This window comes from Salvelinus sp. IW2-2015, linkage group LG26, assembly GCF_002910315.2.
Source record: "Salvelinus sp. IW2-2015 linkage group LG26, ASM291031v2, whole genome shotgun sequence".
Taxonomy (NCBI): Eukaryota; Metazoa; Chordata; class Actinopteri; order Salmoniformes; family Salmonidae; genus Salvelinus; species Salvelinus sp. IW2-2015.
Genome location: NC_036866.1, coordinates 36,048,155 through 36,068,770, shown reverse-complemented (window position 1 = coordinate 36,068,770; position 20,616 = coordinate 36,048,155).

Below are 20,616 nucleotides of genomic sequence, written 5' to 3'. Positions count from 1 at the left end.
TTTAGGTTTTGGTTGAAGAGCTGATAACATTCAGTGTAAAAAATAAATCAATCCAAAATAGATCAAATCAGAAGGTATATACTTTTTCACGGCACTGTATCACTTGCTGCTTGCTAAGTGGTGAGAGTGCAGGGTTTGATAAACAGCTTTTAAACTGAACTGGTCCTGAGGTGATCCCCTCACCATCAGGATTAGGGCTGCAATATGAAAACCCAATCCAGGTAGCACGAGACAAATTAGCTAACGGTTAACATGCTTGAGCGTTGGTTAGACACAGATCATTGGACTTAAAAAGCTCATCTTTGAAGGTAGATGTTGGACCATATACTTAACAGTTCAAAGAGATCTAAGGAACATGTTAATCTGAAACACAACAGTGAGATCTACATTGCAGGGTTTAAACAGGATTTAAGAGTTAGGTTATTTAGGATCTCCTTGCAGAGACAAGCAGGTCTTGTTGACCAGACAGTTGCTCAGAAAAGAGGCTCATGCTCCCAGCTACAAATGGGGCATTAAACTGTTCCTTGCTGTACACCTGGACCGGTTTCATGGGCCCAGATAAAGCCTACTCCTGTACTTCAAACCATGTTCCATAGAAAATCACTGCTTGGTCTATAAAACATCCCCTGAAGTGTTACATTAATCTGTGTCTATATAATGTAAGTATGCACACACGCACATGTTCTTGCATCTATTTAATATTTCAGCAATCTGGGGTCATATAGTTAATTTGAATGAAAGTCAGACCTCTGTAAATGGTGTCAAAGTGCACCAGCGGCTAACAACAGCTAACATCAGTACAGTACTTTGAGGCTATACATTTCATCTAAGTAGAATGCCTGAGGATGTATACACAATAGGGGCTTTTTTGTGTGTGTGGTTATTGTATAGATAAATTCCATCTCTCTATTAGAAAATAATCCATTGGGAAGGTCATTGGGATGGCAGGAGTGTGATGGATGTTAGAAGCACCCAATTAAGCTTTCTGAAAAGAAGCCTATGAGCGCTCTAAGCACTAACTGTAAAAACAGCTGAATCACAAGTCAGAGGTATCCTGCATTATTCATTATGTTTTACAAAGGGTCAGAGTGGCTAAAATCCTCATTATAAATATTTTGAGAAGACGATCGGAGGTCACAGGGCTACTTTTTCCATGTTGACACAGTCCATGGGTTTAAGGAGCAAGGCTCAATCAAACATTTTACACACACACACACACACACACACACCACACCACACAGAGAGAGAGAGAGAGAGATCTGGAAAGATTAAGATGATGAGGTGGGCCATACCAAAGTCATACCAAACCTCATCCTGTGTCTGTCACAAACAAGAGGATGCCGAAAATTAACTCTGCCAGGCCTACTAAATGTGACGTTTTTATGGTGCCAAAATTCACAACAATTAATGTGCATGGTGACTAGGCCTAATTTAAAATAACCCACTAAAATGTGACGTTTTTACAGAGCAAAAAATTACTGAATGTTATGTGCATCATGATGACTAATTTAAGTGAAACGGGTAGTTGATAATCTTGGAGTGTAAATAACCTATGCATAATTTACGCAGTGCTTGTCAACTACCAGATGGGGGAGTCCACGCCATCTCGAAGTGGTCATATCCCCTCCTTCTCACGGACATTAAACTATAAGCTCATATGCTTCCATACTTCATTTCGAAAGCATGCATGTTTAATAGTTGAAGGATGTTGACGGAGGTCTGATTTTATTATTACCCTTTAGCGCAGGATCACGGAAAAGTCAGATACACAGGCCATCACTTGTCACTTACTGAACTCAAGCTGTCACTTCGAGTCCAATACGCGCTGGAGTCTTTTACATGCGCTCATCTAAATGCTCAGGTAAGGATTTTTTTTAAACAATATTCAGTCAAACGTATTTATCATCTCCAGCAACTCTGACTTTCAGCTTATTCGAATGCCGTTTTCTCAGCATTACATGGTTTCTCAGAATAGATTTGTGTGCGTGCATGCATGAGCGCCTTATGGTGAGGTTGGCTGCCCCTGGTAATGCCAAAGTCAGTAGGCTATTAAGTGAAGGGAACTTGGGAAATATAGTCAAAAAGTAAGTATAGGTGGGGTAGTCATACAGTGTAGGATAGTGTATGTATTTCAATGCTTGAATTGACCCCAAATTCATTCATAAGTCATGTCGAATGGACAAAACAGGATTGTGTATGATGGTGGAATAGCAGGTTTTATGTACTGTGCCTTCAGAAATTATTCACACCCCTGTTTTTTGCACATTTTGTTGAGTTACAGCCTGAATTTAAAATGTATTACATTTAGATTTTGTGTCACTGATCTACACACAACACCCCATAATATCAATTTGGATTTTTTTTGTAGATTTTTCTTTTATTAATAAAAAATGAAAAGCTGAAATGTTTTGAGTGAATAACTATTCAACCCCTTCCTTATGGCAAGCCTCAGGAGTAAAAATGTGCTTAACAAATTAGATAAGTTGCATGGACTCATTCTGTGTTCAATAATAGTGTTTAACATGCTTTTTGAATTACTACCCCATCTCTGTACCCCACACATACAATTATCTGTAAGGTCCCTCAATTGAGTAGTGAATTTCAAGCACAGATTCAACCACAAAGACCAGGGAGGTTCTAGCCTTGCAAAGGGCAACGATCATGCATGGTGAAGTTATTAATTAGGCTTTGAATGGTTTATCAATACACCCAGTTACTGAACGATACAGGTGTCCTTCCTAACTCAAGTGCCGTAGAGGAAGGAAACTGCTCAGTGATTTCCCCATGAGACTAATGGGGATTTTAAAACGGTTACAGTTTAATGGTTGTGATATGAGAAAACTGAGAATGGATCAACAACATTGTAGTTACTCCTCAATATTAACCTAAATGACAAAGTGAAAAGAAGGAAGCCTGTACAGAATACAAATATTCCAAAACATGCAGCCTGTTTTCAACAAGTCACTTAAGTAATACTGCAAAAAAAGTGGCAATTTTTTAAACTTTTTGTCCTGAATACAAAGCGTTATGTTTGGGGCAAATCCAACACATCACTGGGTACCACTTTTCATATTTTCAAGCATGGTGGTGCCTGCATTATGTTATGGGTATGCTAGTCATCGGCAAGGACGAGGGAGTTTTTTTGGATAAAAATAAATGGAATACAGCTAAGCACAGGCAAAATCCTAGAGGAAAACCTGGTTGTCATCTTTCCAACAGACACTGAGAGACAAATTCACCCTTCAGCAAGACAATAACCTGAAACACAAGGCCAAATCTACACTGGAGTTGCTTACCAAGAAGACAGTGAATGTTCCTGAGTGGCCTAGTTACAGTTTTGACTGAAATCGGCTGGAAAATCTATGGCAAGACTTGAAAATGGCTTTTAGCAATGATCAACAACCAACTTGACAGAGCTCAAGTAATTTTTTAAAGAATACTGGGTAAATATTGTACAATGGAGGTGTGCAAAGTTCTTAGAGACTTACGCCAAAAGACTCAAAGCTGTAATCGCTTCCTTAGGTGATTCTAACATGTATTGACTCATGGGGGTGAATACTTGTCTAATTAATATATATTAGTCTTGTATTTTTCATACATAAAAAAAAAGAAATGTTAGAATTGTTCTTAATTTCTTGACATTACAGAGTATTTTGTGTGGATAGTTGGAAAGAAATGACAATGAAATCAATTTTAATACTACTTTGTCAAGATGTGTGAACAATGTTCCCTCTAAACTGCTCCCCCGGGACTGCTGCACAGAAGAAATACTAGCCTGCGCAGAGAAGCACGAGAATGAACTTCACTAAACTTTCTAGTTTCCCTCTACTGTTGGAATTGCCAATATTAGCCACTTTCAATGCAACATACCTAAACAAAGTGAACTATGCAAGACTTAGTATACAAAACTAACTATGCAAGAGATTTTCTTGTAGGCAAATTGCATGGGAGTAGGATTCTATTGCATTGACAGGCACTCGGCCTGTACTCTACAGACCGGTGAGGCATAACCAATCAGAGCTGCAGTATCCTTATATGCAAAAAGACCATTGCCATATATGGATCTGTGCCATTCACTTTGAACTAGACTGTATTTACAGCATGAGTGGTCGTGAGTAGATGTGCTTGTTTTGAGATCAAAGCGAAAGCTACATGTAGCCACCTGTGCACATTTGTTCATATTCTTTGCTAGTTAGTGAGTTATTAACCCAGTTATAGATCATTTCTAGTCAGTGTGGGGGTGTGGTTGCTTCCCACAAGAGCACAAAACATGTACATTTCTAGACATATTTGAAAACCACGTCAGGTAAAGAGCTTTTTTCTGTCTTAAAGGGGCAGTGTTGTATTTTGAGACGGTCTTGATTAAGTGAAGTAGCCAATAGGCAGAGGGTAGCACAATTTGTCTGATTCTCTATAGTAATGGTATGGGAATAATAATGATCTTTATTTTGTAAAGTAGTTTCTTGCATCAAACAACACATTTTCAGTCTCCTTGTCTGAAGGACAAGTGGATAAACGGGTTAATGTCAAGCCCTGCATGTTTTTTCCAAAAGTCTTACGGAATGTAATCCTACATTGAAGACTACACATTGGCTGCTACTGTAGGCTGAATGATAGAACAGCTATTTCCATGTTAAAATGTTTTGGGATGCATTTTCTGCATTGTTTTTGATGGTAGGCACTCTGATAGGCCTACATCATTATCAAATAGCCACAGCAGCCTACTTGACCACTGTTATAACTAACTTAGAAGTTGCACAGAATTTTCACAAGGTTCAAGTTTGCGCTTAGCAGACCTGACATTTGCTCAGTGCTGACATTTTTTTAGGGAACATTAGCTGGGAATACTTTTTAAAGGACTGTATGTCAAAATATACTGTGTGTGGCTGATCGTTGATTCCTAATTAGACTCTCGGGTTAATGCTTCTTTTCTTTCTCTCTTTTCAATGAAAAGGACACTGTGATGTGGTGTAATGACAGTCCACTGTGATCTTCTCATCATAGATAATCTGTTGCAGTAAACACTCGTTTTAACACATATCAAGTCATCCACCCTGGTAATTGTGTTGAGGTCTGTTGGATGTACAGATATTTAATTATTGTCAGACTTCTCCTTATGTAAAATATTGTGTGTAATGTGAATGGTGACATACAGAGGTTGTGAATGGGTGCAGTGAATGCTTTGATAATAGAGAACCTCTAGTCTAATATCTATCACTGTCACCTAGATAGAGAGGTGTTGTTGAAATACCCCTTAGCCCTTACCTACACTCCCCCCTCTCATCTGCAAATGCTTGCCTTTGAAGCCATGATGCCCCATCTGTCATATGTGAGCTAAGAGTCCATGATGCTCTGTTCCTTTCCAATACAGAGTTCTCCTCTCACAGGCTCCAAGGGGACAGGAGGAGGAGCAGGTGGGTMGCAGCCAGTARGATCAATCAYCATTAAATATTCAGCCTTGGAATTTACACATAATTTAACCGCAACCCTCTTTATTAGAAAAGCAAAAATGGGAGCTAGTTGATAAATGTTTGTTGTTGATGAGAGAATAAGCAAGCTGTGAAATGCAAGGCATGTCTTGATTTGAAAATGTCTCAGAATATTACCTGTTTATTATGATGAAATTGTAGCCTGGGTACCAGAGTTTGGCATGGTAATTCCATGAGAAGTTGGCAAGAAAGCAGAACAGACTGACACCCTGGCTAATGGAATTGTGCTTATGTTAGAATAGCTTTTTCTATCATAATGCAAAATACAACAGGGAAGTACATTTTTTTTATTTTTTTTAAACAAAATATGAGTAAATGTGAGTGAAGCAAAAAGGACAAATTCAGAGTGAGGTTGACTGAAGTTGAAATCAACGTCAAGTCAGGTGCTAGTATCTTATCCTCTTTACTATGTTGCAAGTGATGTTAGAGTGCAGTACATGGCAAAGATATGCTTAGCAACTTTCTCCCTTGATGGAATCACTTGTTTAAACACCAAGCACATGATTTGAATATCTGTAATCCAAGCTCAGATGAACAGGCCAAATGAATTTGTTGGCACTCTCTTGCCACCACATGTCAGATTTTCTCACAAAAGGTCAAAGCTGTTTGCCGTTCGGCTTAAAACACTTTGATAAAAGTGTGAAGCCAAAGTTCTTTGAGGTGTTCGTCTGGACGCTCTGGTCCTCGGCAGTACACTGGTCAATCTGGTATCCAGTCAGAGAAGGATAAATGAGTTCAAAAACCTTCTCAACCCTCCAAACTGTTACTTTTATCTTAACATAGTGAAGTTTCATTTTAATAGCTGGCTTTTGATAAACAACACTCTTTCAGCATATTGCCTGAAGAAATTGCCAAAGCTCCATGGCCTTAAGTCTGTGAACTATGAGGCAATGGAATGAAAAGCACAGCTCCCTCATACAAGAACACTAAACAGTGAATAATTAATAACCTTGCTCCCAATTCCAGGAAAACAATAGTGTTGTATAGGAAAAAGTGCACTCATTTAACAGAAAAAAATGATCCTGCCAGCTTGAACAAATTGTGGAATGTAGAAGATTCCTTTGTTGTTGCGTTTGTTGTTCTCCTTTTCTCTTTACGAGCAGCCATAGCTTTACATTTCAGAAATGAAATTGTTGATGTGTGTGTGTGTGTGTGTGTGTGTGTGTGTGTGTGTGTGTGTGTGTGTGTGTGTGTGTGTGTGTGTGTGTGCGTGTGCGTGTGCGTGTGCATACATGTGTGCGTGCCTGCGTGCACGGGTGTGTGTGCACTTCTTAGATTAATTAGAAATCCATTGAATAACCCACTTTTACCTGATGGTTGCAAGGAGGGACGTTGAGTGGAGAAGTGGTGCAAATATGCAGAAAGCTATTTGGACAGGCGTCCTCTTGGCTGTCAGCTTCGATTAAGAGGCGAGGTGTCATCTCTGTAACACAGCTGAGTGCAGATGGCAGTGAGGAAAAGATGGCTCACTGATTTAAACAATGATTAATGAACAGAGATGGAAAACAAATTGCATTGGACTATTGGAAGCAGGGAATTGTTTTTATGGAAATGTTAATTGTGTCTGCCAGGCCGTTACTGGGCGAGGGGGAGGAGTGGCTGGGTGAGGGCAACAACAGATCCACGGGGATCTGATATGAAGTCTACTACCCTCCCTGCACTGATTATCAGTGTTCCTCACTCAGTATGCACTGTCAATACCACAAAACTGGCTACAATACTTCCATCTAGGTATTGTGAAAACCAAACAAGGTATTATATGATAAATCCCATGAAGAATAAGTTAGGGGTAATAATAATGGCAGTATAAATGACATCACTGTGACAAAACATCATCTTGACGTTGTTAATATAAGCTTTCCTTATGTACTGCTTATGAATGGTTTATTTATGGGTTATGGATGCGTTATGAAGTCTTTATGTAGCTAGGTATTCAACTGATGTGCTACTGAGTACTGTCTTTACAGTACTGCTCCACTCAGCATTAGCTCTAATAATAAGTGGTTATAAAGGATGACAGAAAGCGCTCTGTTCTATTTGTAATTACTGCAGGCGGTGCAGCTGCAGTACTTAGGGAGATGATGATAATTATTTTGCCAATTTTTTGTATGGGTGATTATTTAAGAGCATCATCCACTCATCAGAGTAATCAGGGTAGAGTGATTAGTGAAAATCCAACAGCTGCCTCATTAAACTATTGGCTTTATTGGCGACACATAGTGACAGATCTAGCTGCATCATAGGACCGGGAGAGAAAAACTTCACCTTATGAACTCAAAGGTGACAGGTAGTTTAGAGTGGAGATTATGTGTGACCAAAGATGCACAAAAAAAATCCTCTGCATAGAATGAGCCTCACTATTTTTCAATGTACTAAGGTTGACCAAAGTCTAAGGGTCATTGTCACAGTGAACTGAAGGCATAGAAAAGTTTATGAAATCTCGAAATGTGCTGGTTACATCTACTCTACTTAACCACAGTGCAACGTGTTTATACTCCACAGTGAATGTGGAGCTTCATAGCCGAACCACAATCCCTAAAACATCATCAAATGATGTCCTTGGGAAATCAGTGATTGCAAATATTTACCTGCCCATGTATTCAGATTTTATTGTGATCTATCTAACGCAGAAATGATCACAATAAAGTGAAATGGGAACTTGTAGTATTGCGTACATGTAGTAATGTAATGCAGCAGGAGGGTACATGTAGTAATGTTTGCTACAATAAAGGCTAATTCTCTGAGCCCAGATGTTCCCTGAGCACAAGCAGCACAACACAAGAGATCCTACTGGGTTGATGAGCTCAATCAGTGAAATGATGAAAAGATGATTTGGTCCCTGTAATTACAGTATGTAAACTACTTAGCCAGGATTGCAAAGGAAGTCATTTTTCTAATTAAGACTGCTACCCATTGTCTAATGGTTGATGTTTTTTTTCTAGGAAATAGAGAGCAAGAGAGAGAGAGAGCAAGACAGAGAGAGACCATATGAGTCCTTATGATGGGTCTGTGTGCTATACTGTTTGGAAAGAAAGAGCATCATCGAACGAAGAGCAAGATGGCTGCCAAATGAAGGTTCTATTGAATTACCAGCACACTTAATGTGCCGTGGATTAGCTTCTTTGTTTGTCAGTTTTCTGTCGATGCCATAGCCTTAATGAGATAAGTGGCATTACCGTAGGCCTGCTGTGATTTTGTGATGACTCGGTTAATTACTTTTGCTCTAGTGCTTCTTAGTGTCGCTGCGTAAACTAGAAATGAAGAGTTTCATTCCAAAACGCTATATATCCATTTTTCAGAAATGTTGGTAAATGAGCTTTTATTGTTTAAAGAAATTAGGAAAGAGATTGGTGGGGGTTTTCACTATCTAATTATGTGGTGGGGTTCAATGACAGACACTTGATGGTTTCATTTCAGAAAAACAAATAATCATGTTTATTTTTGCAAAATGCTGTATATCCACCTCACTCTCAGAGAAATACACTACATGACCAAAAGTATGTGGACTCGTCGAACAACTCATTCTGAAATCATGGAGTCCACCCCTTTGCTGCTATAACAGCCTCCACTCTTATGGGAAGGCTTTCTACTAGATGTTGGAACTTTGCTGCGGGGACTTGCTTCCATTCCGCCATAAGAGCATTAGTGAGGTCGGGCACTGAATTTGGGCGATTAGGCATGGCTCGCAGTCGGCGTTCCAATTCATTCCAAAGGTGTTCAATGAGGCTGAGGTCAGGGCTCTGTACAGGCCAGTCAAGTTCTTCCACACAGATCTCGACAAACCATTTCTGTATGGACCTCGCTTTGTGTACGGGGGCATTGTCATGCTGAAACAGGAAAGGGCCTTCCCCAAACTGTTGCCACAAAATTGGAAGCACAGAATCGTCTAGAATGTCATTGTATGCTGTAGCGTTAAGATTTCCTCCCACTGGAACGAAGGGAACTAGCCCGAACCATGAAAAACAGCCCCAGACCATTATTCCTCCTCCACCAATCTTTACAGTTGCCACAATGCATTCGGGAAGGTAGTGTTTTCCTGGCATCCGTTAAACCCAGATTCGTCTGTCGGACTACCAGGTGGTGAAGCGTGATTCATCCCTCCAGAGAAGGCGTTTCCACTGCTCCAGAGTCCAATGGCGGCGAGCTTTACACTCCTCCAGGTGACACTTGGCATTGCGCATGGTGATCTTAGGCTGCTCGGCCATGGAAACCCATTTCATGAAGCTCCCGATGAACAATTATTGTCCTGAAGTTGCTTCCAGAGGCAGTTTGGAACTCGGTAGTGAGTGTTGTAACCGAGGACAGCCGATTTTTACGCGCTCTGCGCTTCAGCACTCGGCGGTCCTGATCTGTGAACTTGTGTGGCCTACCACTTCACGGCTGAGCCATTGTTGCTCCTAGACGTTTCCACTTCACAATAATAGCACTTACAGTTGACCGGGGCAGCTCTAACAGGGCAGAAATTTGACAAACGGACTTGTTGGAATGGTGGCATCCTATGACGGTGCCATGTTGAAAGTCACTGAGCTCTTCAGTTGCCATTCTACTGCCAATGTTTGTCTATGGAGATTGCATGGCGGTGTGCTCGATTTTATACACCTGTCAGCAACATGTGTGGCTGAAATAGCCGATTAAACTAATTTGATTATATGGTGTGTATATAGTGTAGGTAGTCCTGCTAGGTTTTACACCTACAAAAGTAACAAATAACAATTTTCTTTATAAATAACTGTGCAAATGATACATTTGTGACATCAATATTTAATGTTTGGAAAAAAATACTCAATACAGTAATATGAGATCTGTACGTAAAACATTTACATTTTAAATGTGAGTCATTTAGAATATGTTCTTATCCGGAGTGACTTACAGTAAGTGCCTCTTTAGATGGCTAGGTGAGACAACCACATATCACAGTCACATATACAGGATAAGAACATACATAGCGTTTTGCAAAAAAACTATTTTCATACACATCTAAAATCTATTAATAAAAAAATTGGAGAACAGTTATATTTTACACACACATAAGCAATAATTTCTGATAAAAAGGCACAAATGTGAAAAATTGGTGGATATAGTATTTAGGAWATATAGTCTTCAAATATACATTTCCTTCTTGGGGAAAGGGGATATGCATTCAACTGAAATGTGTCTTCCACATTTAACCCAACCCCTCTGGATCAGAGAGGTGGGGGGGGGGGGGGGCTGCCATAATCGGCATCCACGTCTTCAGCAAACAGTGGGTTAACTGCCTTACTCATAGGCAGAACAACGGATTTTTACATTGTCACCTCGGGGATTCAACCTTTCGGTTACTGGCCCAACGCTCTAACCACTAGGCTACCTGCCGCCCCTATTGGGTCTTATGGTGCTCTGTAGTGTGTATCACAACAGATGACAAATCCCTGCCAAGCAAGACATAATTATAGTAAATCCGAACGTTTAAAGTAAAACATAACGTACACTGACTCAGGGCCGTGCACGGATCTTTCAGGGAGCAGGAACTCAAAATGAAAAAAGGGCACCCAGCGGCATGCTGGTGAACATGAAGGATTTGGCCGTGTTCTGGAGTTATGCTATTCTGAGCTGTGTTAGAGATGGTTGGAGAGGGCTGTTCCCCTGCAGAGTCTAACCATCTGCAGAGTCTAACCATCTGACGAGTCTAACCATCTGAAGAGTCTAACCATCTGAAGAGGACTACCCCATGCAGATACACACTGATCCACTGCTCAGGTGAAAGACGTCCCCTCCCTGTCTGTCTCAGTGTTAGCACTTCCTGTAATTTGAGCCAGAGCTTTGTTTTTGTCCAGAATGAACAGTTGGTCTGTGCAAACAAGCGCAACTGTTTACACGTTAGTGATTTAATATCACTGTGTGTTTGTCACTGTGTGTGTTTCCTGATGGTGCTGTTCACACATGCCGTATGTGTGCAAACACTGAGTAAAAGCCATGTTAAACAGGCCTTTGTGAACGTACTGTATGTGTACCTCAAATTACACAGCGTGAGGACAGACCACCATGATCCTTGTCTCATTGTCTTGCATTGTTGTGAATGAAGGCATTTCCCTTTGCCTCCTTTGTTTGACATATCGTTTACTAGAATTTGGATATTTCCCAAAAGACTGGTAAAGATACTGCATGCACAACAAGCGTATATGAGTCTTCTCTATTACTCACGTGCTCTTTCTGTGCGCTGTAGTGGTGCAGTAATGAATGGGACTGGTTAGGCCATTCTGTCTCAGTCAGGGTTTTTGGGGGCCTACAGTGAAGCTCCTATAGGGTTTCATTAATCCCCCTGTCAGAAGAGCTGTGAGTATCTTCTGTCTAGGGCTAGGCCATGGCGGTCAGCTGCATTATCAGTAGGCCTATCCTCTGCTTTAGTAAAGGGTCTTTATCAACAGTTTGACAATCCACAGGCTGTGTGGGGTGGATATGCACAATGGATAAGCAGGGTGCCTATATGTACTTAGATTTTTCAAATGTCGATTTTTATACATGAGCTACATTTTTTGCAATGAGTAATTCTTATGAGTCCTTTGTATCTCCATAGAAGTTTTAAATCAGACGTTTATGTGAAAAGTTTGACAACATGTCTTCTTTCATGGTCATGATGACACAAGGCTAAGCCAAGGATTCTGGGTTATCCAAGTGGGCCAACTATTGTGACTGCTGTTTATGTTCTTCTTCATTCATGTAAAAAAAAGTGTAGGTCACAACATTAGTGTGGTACTATGTTGTTATAGGACTTGGCTTAGGTTGCTGTTTGTTGTTAATTGAAAGCAATTGCAGGCTCAGCCAACATGGTATTCTTTTTCCACAGTTGAAAAGGTGCAACATTGCATCATAAACCATACCCCTACTTGAAATTAGAACATGCTAGAATCAGAATTTTGATTGCAATTGGTTTTACATCTGCCCAATGTCTGTTGAGAATCTGTCCAATGCTCTAGTACAGTGGTTCCCAAACTTTTTATAGTCCCGTACCCCTTCAAACATTCAACCTCCAGCTGTACCCCCTCTAGCACCAGGGTCAGCACACTCTCAAATGTTGTTTTTTGCTATCATTGTAAGCCTGCCACACACACGATACATTTATTAAATATAAGAATGAGTGTGAGTTTGTCACAACCCGGCTCGTGGGAAGTGACAAAGAGCTCTTATAGGACCAAGGCACAAATAATAATATAATAATCCAGAAATCTGGCAGTGGCTTCTGATTAAATTCAATTTTCCCAGAACTGCTTGTTGCAATATCGATGAGGCTCTCTTGTTCAGATATCAGTAAGATGACTGGAGGCAGGGCATGAAAGGGATAACGAATCCAGTTGTTTGTATCATCCGTTTCGGGAAAGTACCTGCGTAATTGCGCACCCAACTCACTCAGGTGCTTTGCTATATCACATTTGACATTGTCCATAAGCTTGAGTTAATTTGCACACAAAAAAATCATACAATGATGGAAAGACCTGTGTGTTGTCCTTGTTAATGCAGACAGAGAAGAGCTCCAACTTCTTAATCATAGCCTCAATTTGAATATAGTTGCATTGAATATAGTTGAATATATACATTGAATATAGTTGCGGAGAGACCCTGTAATCCTAGATTCAGATCATTCAGGCGAGAAAAAACATCACCCAGATAGGCCAGTTGTGTGAGAAACTCGTCATCATGCAAGCGGTCAGACAAGTGAAAATTATGGTCAGTAAAGAAAACTTTAAGCCCATCTTTCAATTAAAAAACAGTGTCAATACATTGCCCCTTGATTACCAGCGCACTTCTTTATGTTACATGGTCACTGTCCATGTCATTGCATAGTGCAGAAAATACACGTGAGTTCAGGGGCCTTGCTTTAACAAAGTTAACCATTTTCACTGTAGTGACCAAAATGTCTTTCCAGCTGTCAGGCATTCCCTTGGCAGCAAGAGCATCTCAGTGGATGCTGCAGTGAACCCAAGTGGCGTCGGGAGCAACTGCTTGCACGCCGTTACCACTCCACTATGTCTCCCTGTCATGGCTTTTGCGCCATCAGTACAGATACCAACATGAGCAGCAGCTATGTTTGGCTACATACGGACGCTAGTGGAGAGTAACGGTTAATGTGATTGGATGTTAATTATTTGACTAGGCTACCTGTATTTGACATTGTGTTGTTATTTCGCTGAACACTAGATTGTTTAATTAAATTTTTGGTAGTGAATCGAGGCTACTCAGGCGGGAAAAAAAACTCCCCCAAATGTATAGCCCCGTTGGAAAATATAAATGGACTGTTTGAAAATGTGAAAAAAAATGATGTTTATATATTTTTTAATGTGAATCACATTTTTATTAGGGGTACCCCCGACGGCATTGCGCGTACCCCGTACCCCAGTTTGGGAATACCTGCTCTAGAAGTGTCATTGGTCTGTATTAGCAGTTAGTCAATGAGCATACCTAATAAGGGACATAAAAAATGCATAGCATTAGCATATATACTGAACAAAAATATCAATGAGACATGCAACAATTTAAAAGATTTGACTGAGTTACAGTTTGGACCTAATCTATGGATATCACATGACTGGGAATACAGATATGCATCTGTTGGTCACATATACCGTAAAAAAAAAGGTTGAGGCGTGGATCAGAAAACCAGTCAGTATCTGGTGTGACCACCATTTGCATCATGCAGCGCAACACATCTCCTTCGCATAGAGTTGATCAGGCTGTTGATTGTTGGCTGTGGAATGTTGTCCCACTCCTTTTCAATAGTTGTGCGTAATTGCTGGATATTGACAGGAACTGGAACACGCCATCCCAAACATGCTCAATGGGTGTCATGTCTGGTGAGTATGCAGGCCATGGAAGAACTGGGACATTTTCAGCTTCCAGGAATTGTGTACAGATTTTTGTGACATGGGCCCGTGCATAATCATGCCTAAACATGAGGTGATGGCAGTGGATTAGTGGCACGACAATGGGCCTCAGGATCTCGTCACAGTATCTCTGTGCATTCAAATTGCCATAGATAAAATGTAATTGTGTTCGTTGTCCGTAGCTTATGCCTGCCCCTACCATAACCCCACTGCCACCATGGGGCATTCTGTTCACAACGTTGACATCAGCAAACCGCTCGCCCACACAACGCCATACACGTGGTCTGCGGTTGTGAGGCCGGCGGGATGTACAGTACTGTCAAATTCTCTAAAACGACATTGGAGGTGGCTTATCGTAGATAAATTAACATTCAATTCTCTGACAACAGCTCTGGTGGACATTTCTGCAGTCAGCATGCCAATTGCACGCAACCTCAAAACGTCAGACATCTGTGGCATTATGTTGTGTGACAAAACTGCACATTTTAGAGTGGCCTTTTATTGTCCACAGCACAAGGTGTACCTGTGTAATGATCATGTTGTTTAATCAGCTTCTTGATATGCCACATCTGTCAGGTAGATGGTTTATGTTGGCAAATGAGAAATGCTCACTAACAGGGATTTAAAAAAAAATTGTGCACAAAATTTGAGAGAAAATTGGCTTTTTTTTTACGTATGAAACCTTTCTGGGATCTTATATTTCAGCTCATGAAAAATGCGCCCAAAACTTTACTTGTTGTGTTCATATGTTTGTTCAGTGTATATGCACGGCCACATCTTGGGAGCACAATCACATCACACAATGCTTAATACCAATCACCCTCTCTCTCAATCTCCCCCTGAAAGAGTGTAATTCACTCTGACAGATAGCACCTGACAGGTCTGCCTATTCACTTCGCCAGGGACCCTGTCTCCCTCCACCACCACATTATCCAGCCTGTCATATAAACTAGTACCTGATCATGGTTCTAAGCCTTGTGATTACACACCTAGATGATCAGGACAGCGCTTCTTCAAACATGAGGTGGATGTCTTTCAATGTTTCTCTCACACCTGTCAAATGTGCTTAGCTTCAGGAAGATTAGGTTGTATTTTAGGATCAATACCCCCCTGTCCATATAATATTTTTAATCATTATCTAAAAGCAAAACTGATACTATACTTTGTATTGTAGATTCCTGATTAGACTTGGGACCAAAGTACTGTTTGGACTTTAGCTAGTAGGCTAGCTCATTATCTGTGTGTAACAATATAATGTAAATCAGCGATAGGCAACTAGATTCAGCCGCAGGCTGATTTTAGGTCATAGCGGATGGTCAGTGGGCCGGAACATAATTATAATAATTTGTACACTGAACTTTGACCTTAACTAAGCCCAGTAAGAGATTATATTTGAAAATAGCAATAATTTCATACCTTGATTACATTGATCACATATGTCTATTTTTTTTATTCTTGAGAATGCTTAGGAACTGATTTCCGAGATATTATAATTTTTTTGCTGAATTCCTGTTGATCACCAGCAGAGGGCGACCATTTTGAGTCCATTTTCACATTCACTCTGTTGATAATCCTGACAAATTGGATCATATCTTTAAAAGTAGCAGAGATCCCACTCTGGAACTTTGATATGCCCGTAGAATACATTATTTTCAAGAATATATATTTAAAAAATGGCAAATCAAAAATAGTAAATTTTCTATATTCATGTTTATATTTTTAAATGTTATTGAAATCATAATACTACACATATTACAGAGAAAGCAGTAGAGCTTCATATGACACCATTGTTTTCTTTGTAGAACCAACAGTGCATTCGGAAAGTATTCAGACTTTTTCCACATTTTGTTACGTTACAGCCTTATTCTAAAAATGATTAAATTGTTTCCCCCCTCATCAATCTACACACAATACCCCATAATGACAAAGCAAAAACAAGTTTTTAGAAATTTTTGCAAATGTATTACAAATATAAAAATGAAATATCACATTTACATAAGTATTCAGACCCTTTACTCAGTACTTTGTTGAGACACCTTTGGCAGCGATTACAGCCTCGAGCGTTCTTGGGTATGACACTATAAGCTTGGCACACCTGTATTTGGGGAGTCTCTCCCATTCTCCTCTGCAGATCCTCTCAAGCTCTGTCAGGTTGGATGGGGAGCGTTGCTGCACAGCTATTTTCAGGTCTCTCCAGAGATGTTCAATCTGGTTGAAGTCCGGGCTCTGGCTGGGTCACTCAAGGACATTCAGAGACATGTCCCGAAGCCACTCCTGTGTTGTCTTGGATGTGTGCATAGGGTCGTTGTCCCATTTGGAAGGTGAACCTTCGCCTTGGTGAGGGCTCTCGAGCAGGTTTTCATCAAGGATCTCTTTGCTCCGTTCATCTTTCCCTCAATCCTGACTAGTCTCCCAGTCCCTGCCGCTGAAAAACATACCCACAGCATGATGCTGCCACCACCATGCTTCACCGTAGGGATGGTGCCAGGTTTCCTCCAGACATGACGCTTGGCATTCAGGCCAAAGAGTTCAATTTTGGTTTCATCAGACCAGAGAAACTTTATCTCATGGTCCGAGAGTCCTTTAGGTGCCTTTTGGCATGCTCCAAGCGGGCTGTCGTGTGCCTTTTACTGAGGAGTGGCTTCCGTCTTGCAACTCTACCATAAAAGTCTGATTGGTGGAGTGCTGCAGAGATGGTTGTCCTTCTGGAAGGTTCTCCCATCTCCACAGAGGAACTCTGGAGCTCTGTCAGAGTGACCATCGGTTTCTCGGTTACCTCCCTGACCAAGGCCCTTCTCCCCCGATTGCTTAGTTTAGCCTGGTGGCCAGCTCTAGGAAGAGTCTTAGTGGTTCCAAACTCCTTCCTTTTAAGAATGATGGAGGCCACTGTGTTGTTGGGGACCTTCAATGCTGCAGAAATGTTTTGGTACCCTTCCCCAGATCTGTGCCTCGACATAATCCTGTCTCAGAGCTCTATGGACAATTCCTTCGACCTCATGGCTTGTTTTTTTCTCTGACATGCACTGTCAACTGTCGGACCTTATATATACAGGTGTGTACCTTTCCAAATCCTGTCCAATCAATTGAATTTACCACAGGTGGACTCCAATAAAGTTGTAGAAAAATCTCAAGGATGATCAATGGAAACAGGATGCGCCTGAGCTCAATTTCGAGTCTCATTGCAAAGGGCCTGAATACTTATGTAAATAAGGGATTTCTGTTTTTTATTTTTAATACATTTGCAAAAATTCCTAAAAACATGTTTTCACTTTGTCAATATGGGTTATTATGAGTAGGTTGATGAGGAAAACATTTATTTGATCCATTTTAGAATAAGGCTGTAACGTAACAAAATGTGGAAAAGGTCAAAGGGTCTGAATATGAGATGAGATTCTTCAAATAGTCACCCTTTGCCTTGATGACAGCTTTGCACACTCTTGGCATTCTCTCAACCAGCTTCACCTGGAATGCTTTTCCAACAGTCTTGAAGGAGTTCTGACATATGCTTAGCAGTTGTTGGCTGCTTTTCCTTCACTCCACGGTCGGACTCATTCCAAACCATCTCAATTTGGTTGAGGTCTGGGGATTGTGGAGGCCAGGTCATCTGATGCAGCACTCTCCTTCTTGGTCAAATAGCCCTTACACAGCCTGGAGGTGTTTTGGGTCATTGTCCTGTTGAAAAACATGTGATAGTTCCACTAAGGCCAGACCAGATGGAATGGCGTATCGCTGCAGAATGCTGTGGAAGCCATGCTGGTTAAGTGTGCCTTGAATTGTCACCAGCAAAGTATCCCCACACCATAACACCTCCTCCATGCTTTACGGTGGGAAATACGCATGCGGAGATCATCCGTTCACTCACACCGCACCTCACAAAGACACAGCTGTCGGAACCAAAAATCTCCAATTTGGACTGCAGACCAAAGGACAGATTTCCACCGGTCTAATGTCAATTGCTCATGTTTCTTGGCCCAAGCAAGTCTCTTCTTATTATTTGTGTCCTTTTGTAGTGGTTTCTTTGCAGCAATTCGACCACTAAGGCCTGATTCATGCAGTCTCTTCTGAACAGTTGATGTTGAGGTGTGTCTGTTACTTGAACTCTGTGAAGCATTTATTTGGCCTGCAATTTCTGAGGCTGGTAACTCAAATTAACTTATCCTCTGCAGCAGAGGTAACTCTGGGTTTTCCATTCCTGTGGCGGTCCTCATGAGAGCCAGTATCAGAAAAGGGTTCTTAATAGCACCAGACAGGTTCTATTCAGAACCTTTTGAGCATCAAATAAAATAAAATGTTTATTGGTTGCGTACATATGGTTAGCAGATGTTATTGCGAGTGTAGCGAAATGCTAGTACTTCTAGTTCCGACAGTGCAGCAGTATCTAACAAGTAATCTAACAATTCCACAACAACTACCTAATGCACACAAATCTAAGTAAAGGAATGGAATAAGAACATATACATATAAATATGTTGTTAAATGAATGCACTTAAAATGTATGCACTCACTACTGTAAGTAACTCTGGATAAGAGCTTCTGCTGAATTACTCAACTGTAAAATGTAATGGTTCTTTATAAAACCTTCAGAAAAAGTAAAAAAAACTAAAACAATACAAAACATACACATACAAACAACAGCATACAAACACAAACATCAACAACATCACCCTGCCCAGCCCCAGACTCACCTGCTCATACCCCCATCTCCAGCATCACTCTCCGCCACATGGCCTCAAACTGCACCATTTTGTTTCTCTCCATAGCCCACACACTGTCAACATTTAGATAATAAAGCATTTGACCTTTCCATTGTGTTAACGACGGAGGATTGGTTGATTTCCAGTTTTTAAGTATACGTTTTTTCAAGATGATTGACAAGAAAAGTATTGTCCAACCCATCGGGTATCTCATTGCACCCTCAAATACCATGTCTTGAAATATGCTGACATGCAGGTTAAAAGTACATTTACATTGTAATACTTCTGGCAGCCAACATTCTAACTCCGCCCATAACTTTTGGACTTCATAGCATTCCCAGAAAGCATGGATTATTGAGTCATTGTGGAACAATCCTTGGATAGCTTTTTAGAATTCACAGATACATTGGTCCACATGAAAATCTAAAGACATAGAATGTACATATAATTCACTATGAACTAATGTATAGATTTTTAAATATGAATTGTACAACAAAATGGCTGAGTCATGTCTTAAGTGTAAAATGAACAATGACTCAATAATCCATGCCTTCTGGGAATGCTATGTAGGGAGTGATATTGGTTCTTCCATGTTGTTCTAATGTTCTTAATTATGAAGTTGTTAATGTTCTTTGCTCCATCCTTTGAAAACAGACACGTGAAAAGATTGCACCTCTTCATTATGTACCCATTGTTCCTCTTTACTGCATTTAACTATATATCGCAAGCCTTGGGTGGCGAGTTAATACAATTTCAAGTCTGGAAGATTAAAACCACCCTCAGACTTAGGAAGATGTAAAACGCTCCTTTTTATTCTATGAGTTTTATTAGCAATATAAAGTTTGTTATGACCGAGTATACTTTTTTCAAGAATATGTTCGGTGGGGTAATTGGTATTACTGAGAATAACTATAAAAACTTTGGGAGCCATGCCATTCTGAAAAGGTTTATTCTACCTGTACGATTTATAGGAAGATTGTTCCATTTAATTAGATCTGCTTTCATATTGTTAAGGAACGGGATAAAGTTATCTTTATATATTTTTTGTCACTTATTAAGCATCCTATGTATTTAAAAAATGTTGTGGTCCACTTAAAGGATTGCTGTATAATTATTATTTATATTTTTCCTATTGCCATTATTTCCTTTTTTTCCACACATTAATTTTAGATCCTGAGATTTTATTGTATTCAGAACATATTTGTTTACAAGGGGGCATTGAGTTTTCAATATTGGTCAGGATCATCTGCAAACATTTTTAGTTTATATTCATGTTTACCAATACTGATACCTGTCTAATTCTTTCTGCAAGCAGTTCAATTGACAGTGCAAACATGAGGGGGAAAGAGGACATCCCTGTCTTGTGCCTCTTTCTAAATCAATTTCATCAGATAATGTATTATTTGTGTATATCTTTGCTTTAGGACATTTATATAATACTTTTATTACATTTGTTATTTCAGCTGGAAAGTTGAAAACTTCCAAAGTTTTGAATAGAAAATGCCATTTAAGATGGTCGAAAGTTTGATCAACCTATATCTGTGCCTCTGGACTGAGGGGCAGCTCCGGACTGAGGGG